This window comes from Mytilus californianus, unplaced genomic scaffold (assembly GCF_021869535.1).
Source record: "Mytilus californianus isolate M0D057914Y unplaced genomic scaffold, xbMytCali1.0.p SCAF_2, whole genome shotgun sequence".
Taxonomy (NCBI): Eukaryota; Metazoa; Mollusca; class Bivalvia; order Mytilida; family Mytilidae; genus Mytilus; species Mytilus californianus.
The window spans coordinates 131787049-131796306 of record NW_026262668.1 but is presented as its reverse complement, the minus strand read 5'-3'; the positions used below and the strand labels follow the sequence as shown (position 1 = coordinate 131796306).

The following is a 9258-nucleotide window of genomic DNA, read 5'->3' as shown; positions in this document are numbered from 1 at the left end:
ATTACAACTCTGTTACATAAGGACAAACTAAAAGGTGGTTTGACCATGACATAAAACACACTATGCCAAGTCTACAACTCTGTTACATTAGGCCAACTAAAAGGTGGTTTGACCATTAAATAAAACACTATGTCAAGTCTACAACTCTGTTACATAAGGCCAACTAAAAGGTGGTTTGACCATGACATAAAACACACTATGTCAAGTCTACAACTCTGTTACATAAGGCCAACTAAAAGGTGGTTTGACCATGACACAAAACACACTATGTCAAGTCTACAAATCTATTTCATCAGGCTCAATTAAAAGGTGAAGTTTGACCATGACATCAAATACATTATTTCAAGTCTACAACTCTGTCACATAAGGCCAAACTAAAAGGTGGTTTGACCATGACATAAAACACATTATGTCAAGTCTATAAATCTGTTTCATCAGGCCAAATTAAAAGGTGGTTTGACCATGACACAAAACACACTATGTCAAGTCTACAACTCTGTTACATCAGGCCAAACTAAAAGGTGGTTTGACCATTACACAAAACACACTATGCCAAGTCTACAGCTTTGTTACATCAGGACAAACTAAAAGGTGGTTAGACCATGACATAAAACACACTATGCCAAGTCTACAACTCTGTTACATAAGGCCAACTAAAAGGTGGTTTGAGCATTAAATAAAACACACTATGTCAAGTCTACAACTCTGTTACATAAGGCAAACTAAAAGGTGGTTTGACCATGACACAAAACACACTATGTCAAGTCTACAAATCTATTTCATCAGGCTCAATTAAAAGGTGAAGTTTGACCATGACATCAAATACATTATTTCAAGTCTACAACTCTGTTACATCAGGCCAAACTAAAAGGTGGTTTGACCATGACATAAAACACACTATGTCAAGTCTACAACTCTGTTACATAAGGACAAACAAAAAGGTGGTTTGACCATGACATAAAACACACTATGCCAAGTCTACAACTCTGTTACATTAGGCCAACTAAAAGGTGGTTTGACCATTTAATAAAACTCACTATGTCAAGTCTACAACTCTGTTACATAAGGACAACTAAAAGGTGGTTTGACCATTAAATAAAACACACTATGTCAAGTCTACAACTCTGTTACATTAAGCCAACTAAAAGGTGGTTTGACCATTAAATTAAAAACACTATGTCAAGTCTACAACTCTGTTACATAAGGCCAACTAAAAGGTGGTTTGACCATTAAATAAAACACACTATGTCAAGTCTACAACTCTGCCACATAAGGCCAACTAAAAGGTGGTTTGACCATGACATAAAACACACTATGTCAAGTCTATAAATCTGTTTCATCAGGCCAAATTAAAAGGTGGTTTGACCATGACACAAAACACACTATGTCAAGTCTACAACTCTGTTACATTAGGCCAAACTAAAAGGTGGTTTAACCATGACACAAAACACACTATGTCAAGTCTACAACTCTGTTACATCAGGACAAACTAAAAGGTGGTAAGACCATGACATAAAACATACTATGCCAAGTCTACAACTCTGTTTCATCAGGCCAGACTAAAAGGTGGTTTGACCATGACATAAAACAAACTATGTCAAGTCTACAAATCTGCTACACAAGGCCAAACTATAAGGTGGTTTGACCATGACACAAAACACACTATGTCAAGTCTACAAATCTATTTCATCAGGCTCAATTAAAAGGTGAAGTTTGACCATGACATCAAATACATTATTTCAAGTCTACAACTCTGTTACATCAGGCCAAACTAAAAGGTGGTTTGACCATGACATAAAACACACTATGTCAAGTCTACAACTCTGTTACATAAGGACAAACTAAAAGGTGGTTTGACCATGACATAAAACACACTATGCCAAGTCTACAACTCTGTTACATTAGGCCAACTAAAAGGTGGTTTGACCATTAAATAAAACACTATGTCAAGTCTACAACTCTGTTACATAAGGTCAACTAAAAGGTGGTTTGACCATGACATAAAACACACTATGTCAAGTCTACAACTCTGTTACATAAGGCCAACTAAAAGGTGGTTAGACCATGACATAAAACACACTATGTCAAGTCTATAAATCTGTTACATCAGGCCAAACTAAAAGTTGGTTTGACCATGACACAAAACACACTATGTCAAGTCTACAACTCTGTTACATCAGGCCAAACTAAAAGGTGGTTTGACCATTACACAAAACACACTATGCCAAGTCTACAACTCTGTTACATCAGGACAAACTAAAAGGTGGTTAGACCATGACATAAAACACACTATGCCAAGTCTACAACTCTGATACATAAGGCCAACTAAAAGGTGGTTTAACCATTAAATAAAACACACTATGTCAAGTATACAACTATGTTACATAAGGCCAACTAAAAGGTGGTTTGACCATGACATAAAACACACTATGTCAAGTCTATCAATCTGTTACATCAGTCCAAACTAAAAGGTGGTTTGACCATGACACAAAACACACTATGTCAAGTCTACAACTCTGTTACATCAGGCCAGACTAAAAGGTGGTTTGACCATGACACAAAACACACTATGTCAAGTCTACAAATCTGCTACACAAGGCCAAACTATAAGGTAGTTTGACCATGACACAAAACACACTATGTCAAGTCTACAAATCTATTTCATCAGGTTCAATTAAAAGGTGAAGTTTGACCATGACATCAAATACATTATTTCAAGTCTACAACTCTGTTACATCAGGCCAAACTAAAAGGTGGTTTGACCATGACATAAAACACACTATGTCAATATTACAACTCTGTTACATAAGGACAAACTAAAAGGTGGTTTGACCATGACATAAAACACACTATGCCAAGTCTACAACTCTGTTACATTAGGCCAACTAAAAGGTGGTTTGACCATTAAATAAAACACTATGTCAAGTCTACAACTCTGTTACATAAGGCCAACTAAAAGGTGGTTTGACCATGACATAAAACACACTATGTCAAGTCTACAACTCTGTTACATAAGGCCAACTAAAAGGTGGTTAGACCATGACATAAAACACACTATGTCAAGTCTACAACTCTGTTACGTAAGGACAAACTAAAAGGTGGTTAGACCATGACATAAAACACACTATGCCAAGTGTACAACTCTGTTACATCAGGCCAACTAAACGGTGGTTTGACCATTAAATAAAACACACTATGCCAAGTCTACAACTCTGTTACACAAGGACAAACTAAAAGGTGGTTAGACCATGACATAAAACACACTATGCCAAGTCTACAACTCTGTTACATCAGGCCAGACTAAAAGTTGGTTTGACCATGACACAAAACACACTATGTCAAGTCTACAACTCTGTTACATCAGGCCAAACTAAAAGGTGGTTTGACCATTACACAAAACACACTATGCCAAGTCTACAACTCTGTTACATCAGGACAAACTAAAAGGTGATTAGACCATGACATAAAACACACTATGTCAAGTCTACAACTTTGTTACATAAGGACAAACTAAAAGGTGGTTTGACCATGACATAAAACACACTATGCAAAGTCTACAACTCTGTTACATTAGGCCAACTAAAAGGTGGTTTGACCATTAAATAAAACACTATGTCAAGTCTACAACTCTGTTACATAAGGCCAACTAAAAGGTGGTTTGACCATGACATAAAACACACTATGTCAAGTCTACAACTCTGTTACATCAGGCCAAACTAAAAGGTGGTTTGACCATTACACAAAACACACTATGCCAAGTCTACAACTCTGTTACTTCAGGACAAACTAAAAGGTGGTTAGACCATGACATAAAACACACTATGCCAAGTCTACAACTCTGTTACATAAGGCCAACTAAAAGGTGGTTTGACCATTAAATAAAACACACTATGTCAAGTCTACAACTCTGTTAGATAAGGACAAACTAAAAGGTGGTTTGACCATGACATAAAACACACTATGCCAAGTCTACAACTCTGTTACATTAGGCCAACTAAACGGTGGTTTGACCATTAAATAAAACACACTATGCCAAGTCTACAACTCTGTTACACAAGGACAAACTAAAAGGTGGTTAGACCATGACATAAAACACACTATGCCAAGTCTACAACTCTGTTACATCAGGCCAGACTAAAAGGTGGTTTGACCATGACATAAAACAAACTATGTCAAGTCTACAAATCTGCTACACAAGGCCAAACTATAAGGTGGTTTGACCATGACATAAAACACACTATGTCAAGTCTACAACTCTGTTACGTAAGGACAAACTAAAAGGTGGTTAGACCATGACATAAAACACACTATGCCAAGTGTACAACTCTGTTACATCAGGCCAACTAAACGGTGGTTTGACCATTAAATAAAACACACTATGCCAAGTCTACAACTCTGTTACACAAGGACAAACTAAAAGGTGGTTAGACCATGACATAAAACACACTATGCCAAGTCTACAACTCTGTTACATCAGGCCAGACTAAAAGGTGGTTTGACCATGACATAAAACAAACTATGTCAAGTCTACAAATCTGCTACACAAGGCCAAACTATAAGGTGGTTTGACCATGACACAAAACACACTATGTCAAGTCTACAAATCTATTTCATCAGGCTCAATTTAAAGGTGAAGTTTGACCATGACATCAAATACATTATTTCAAGTCTACAACTCTGTTACATCAGGCCAAACTAAAAGGTGGTTTGACCATGACATAAAACACACTATGTCAAGTCTACAACTCTGTTACATCAGGCCAAACTAAAAGGTGGTTTGACCATGACACAAAACACACTATGCCAAGTCTACAACTCTGTTACATCAGGACAAACTAAAAGGTGGTTTGACCATGACATAAAACACACTATGCCAAGTTTACAACTCTGTTACATCAGGCCAAACTAAAAGGTTTTTTGACCATGACATAAAACACACTATGTCAAGTCTACAAATCTGCTACACAAGGCCAAACTTTAAGGTGGTTTGACCATGACATAAAACACACTATGTCAAGTCTACAAATCTGTTACATCAGGCCATACTTAAATGTTGAGTATGGCCATGACAAAAGACACAATATGTCAAGTCTACAACTCTGTTACAAAATGTGGAACTGAAAGGTTGAGTATGGCAACAACATACGACAAACTATGGCAGCTCTACAACTTTCTCAAATAAGGGCAAACTAAAAGTTGGAGTATGAAGATGACGCAAAACACACTATGTCAACTCTCAATTCTGTTAAATAAGGCCAAACTTAAAGATGGAGTATGACCATGACACAAACCACACTATGTCAGCTCTTCAACTCTGGTAAATAAGGCCAAACAAGAAGGTTGAGTATGACCATGACACAAACCACACTATGTCAGCTCTTCAACTCTGGTAAATAAGGCCAAACAAGAAGGTTGAGTATGACCATGACACAAGACAAAAATAATAGAACTCTGGTATATTAGGCCAAACAAAAATATGGGGTATGGCCATGACTTAAAAAACCAAATTAAAAAAAAAATTTGTATGTTAGGCCAAACAAAAATAGGGGCTATGACTATGACACAAGACAAAGATGATAAAACTCTGGTATGTTAGGCCAAAAAAAAAATATGAGTTATGGCCATGGCACAAGTCAAAGATGATAAAACTCTGGTATGTTAGGCCAAACAAAAATATGAGGTATGACTATGACACAAGACAAGGATAATAAAACTCTGGTATGTTAGGCCAAACAAAAATATGAGGTATGACTATGACACAAGACAAGGATAATAAAACTCTTGTATATGTTAGGCCAAACAAAAATATGAGGTATGACTATGACACAAGACAAAGATAATAAAACTCTGGTATGTTAGGCCAAACAAAAATATGAGGTATGACCATAACACAAGACAAAGTAAGTAAAACTATGGTATGTTAGACTAAACAAAAATATGAATAACCATGTTAACTATAACTTTTAGGTGATAAAAATAAACAAACTGGTGGTAAGTACAATTTTATTGCCTAAATATCACAGAGTTAGCGAAAATAAAAAATATAATAACACAAATTATCTAATAACTATCAACAACTATCACTACCTTTTATTCAGTCAATCATTTATACTACAGGTTTGTAAATCATCTCTATTTTGACATAAAACAACTTATTATGTCTCATTTACAAAGGAAATAACATGAATGATACTAAGTAAATGAAATAACTTATCAAAACTATAAGGAACTTGTTCCACACAATGGACATGTACTTCAAGGTCAATAAATATGAAAAAAGCATGCAAACAGATGATAAACAAAGAACAATATAGACTTATTTAACAGGATAGCTGAAAAATTTGCACTCAATACAGGAAAACTCATTTCTGATACAATTATACAACTGGTCATTCTATGAGACCAAGTCTACAGTTACATAAAGTGCCATAAGCTATGAAGGTGAAAAATATGAAGTTGTTTTTTCAAACATGTACAGGAACGGAATATTGAATAATTTTATATTAATCTGTTTGTATTATCTAATAATATTTATATCATGGTCACATGGCCATCAGCAATCTTATTGGGCCATATATATGGTTAATAAGATGGCATCCAGTCCCAAATGTTCATATTTTTTTTAAGATTCCATGCACAGTTTATTGAGTCTTAAAGATTTTTTGAAATTCTGAAACAATATGCAGTAAATCAAATTTGAGATTTTGGACATGAATTTGGCAGCTTTAAAAATTAACAAACCCTTGAACACAATCTGACATTCTTTCCTCCTTTTATTCATAACATAATTAGTTTCCTTAAGTCATTACATTTAAATAAGTAACACAAATAAATATAAAATAAGAAGATGTGGTATCATTGCCTATGTGAAAACTTCTCACCAGAGACCAAATTATGTATTGTGTGAGCAACTACAGGTCACCTTATGATTTGATTTGATTTTTGGTGTTTTAACGCCACTTTTAAGCACCGCTTTTGGACTATTTCGTGGCGGCCAATTTTTATTGGTGGAGGAAGCTGGAGAACCCGGAGAAAACCACCGGCCTTTGATAGGAAAACTGACAATCCTAGTCAATTAAGATTGGAGTCAAGTGCACCCGCACGAGCGGGGATCGAACTCACAACCTCAGTGTTGACTGGCTAGTGATTACAGTAGTTACTACTTAGACCACTCGGCCACCGAGGCCCCCGGTCACCTTATGGCCTTCAACTATGTGAAACTTTGTATATGTAATGTTTACCAGCAACACATTCTATATATTCATCCTGGTCATTTTAGCTATCACTTTATCCTTCATCTTTATGGTATAAATGCTTCAACTCTTTATATAGATTTTGATGTGCACAATTGTGTTGTAATTTTAATTTCAATAATACATTGTAATAATATTATTCTAATTAATGAGATAATAAAATAATTACGAACCTTTTATATTTCAAACAATTAATAGACTTTTGGTTTTCTTATTTTAATTGTATAACATTTTTGTCATGACCGTTTATTTGCTTTAATTCACCTCTTTTGAACTCTAGTGGATAGTTGTCTCTTTGGCAATCATACCACATCTCCTTATTTTTAAAAGGCCAATACTACACTGTAATATCAGTAACCTTTGAACCAGGAAAATCAATATTTTACTTGCTACACTATCTTGCTCATACTGTCTTGGTTAATTTTCTGAATAAATCTTATACAATAAAAATTTCATTTAATCTTTAGAAAGAAGTATGTTGGACCAGAATCCTATTTGTTAGAAAGTAGTTATCACATACAAAATGGAATCACATAACTACAAATTCTCTTTTAAAATTAAAATTAAAACTAATATATTGCCCACATTTGTATGTACTATGTTATATTGTATACTAATAAAACCCATTATAATGGTGAAAAGTATCACATAAATCAGATCATCATCTTCATATAGATATCTTCAGCAACTGTGTCTTAATGAAGATTTCAATTTCCCAGATTTACAAGGAAAATCTAAAAGTCATTACCTTCTAAAGAGAAACAATATTAGGAGTATAGTTGAACTCCTAGCCATATGAAAATGGGATATGCCTTCAAAGAATTCAAAAATACTTCAGTGTATGTCCTAGATGTGACATGAAAATGCTGGAACAATAAATAATAAAATGCTCCGCAGGGCGCAGCTTGATACGACCGCAGAGGTCGAACCCTGAACAGTTGGGGCAAGTATGGACACAACATTCAAGCTTGATACAGCTCTGAATTTGGATTGTGATTAAATATTTGACACAGCATAGGTTTCTGACACAGAATGAATGTGGTCTAAGAACTTAAAAATTTTAAATTGGACATTCACCTATTATGGTCCAATATCCAAAATCTAAATACATGGTTAGATTCAGCATATCAAAGAACCCCAAGAATTCAATTTTTGATGAAATCAAACAAAGTTTAATTTTGGACCCTTTTGACCTCAATGTGGACAAAGTTGATAACGAGGCCCAAAAATCAAAAATCTAAATACATGGTTAGATTCAGCATATCAAAGAACCCCATATATTCAATTTTTGTTGAAATCAAACAAAGTTTAATTTTGGACCCCGATTTGGACCAACTTGAAAACTGGGCCCATAATCAAAAATCTAAATACATGTTTAGATTCAGCATTTCAAAGAACCCTAAAAATTCAATTTTTGTTAAAATCAAACTAAGTTTAATTTTGGACCCTTTGGACCTTAATGTAGACCAATTTGAAAACGGAACCAAAAATTAAGAATCTAAATACACTGTTAGATTCGGCATATCAAAGAACCCCAATAATTCAATTTTTGATGAAATCAAACAAAGTTAAATTTTGGACCCTTTGGACCTCAATGTGGACCAATTTAAAAACGGGGCCCAAAATCCAAAAACTTAGTACACAGTTAGATTCAGCATATTAAAGACCCCAAGAATTCAAGAATAAAACCCCATTGAAATTGATCAAGAAATAAGCAATTTATATGAAGTATCTTCTTTTGCACAATACTGTGCAATTGAATATTTCTTGCTATTGCGCAATACTGTACAATTGACAATTTCTTGCTATTGCGCAATATTGTGCTATTGAATATTTCTTGCTATTGCGCAATACTGTGCAATTGAAGATTTCTTGCTATTGCGCAATACTGTGCAATTGAAGATTTCTTGCTATTGTGCAATACTGTGCAATTGAAAATTTCTAGCTATTGCACAATACTTATTATATAATAATTTACACATCCTGTTTGGTGTGTATCTCCTAC

General features: G+C 34.7%; 1 long non-coding RNA gene across 1 annotated transcript; it reads right to left on the bottom strand.

The window, feature by feature from the left end:
• Nucleotides 1–5986: 5986 nt before the first annotated feature.
• Nucleotides 5987–8702, bottom strand: LOC127731055 (uncharacterized). The gene is made up of 2 exons (XR_007995428.1): nucleotides 7197–8702; nucleotides 5987–6922 (listed from the first exon to the last, which is right to left on the bottom strand). It is a non-coding gene; the product is annotated as an uncharacterized LOC127731055 (long non-coding RNA).
• Between the last annotated feature and the right edge of the window lie 556 nt (nucleotides 8703–9258).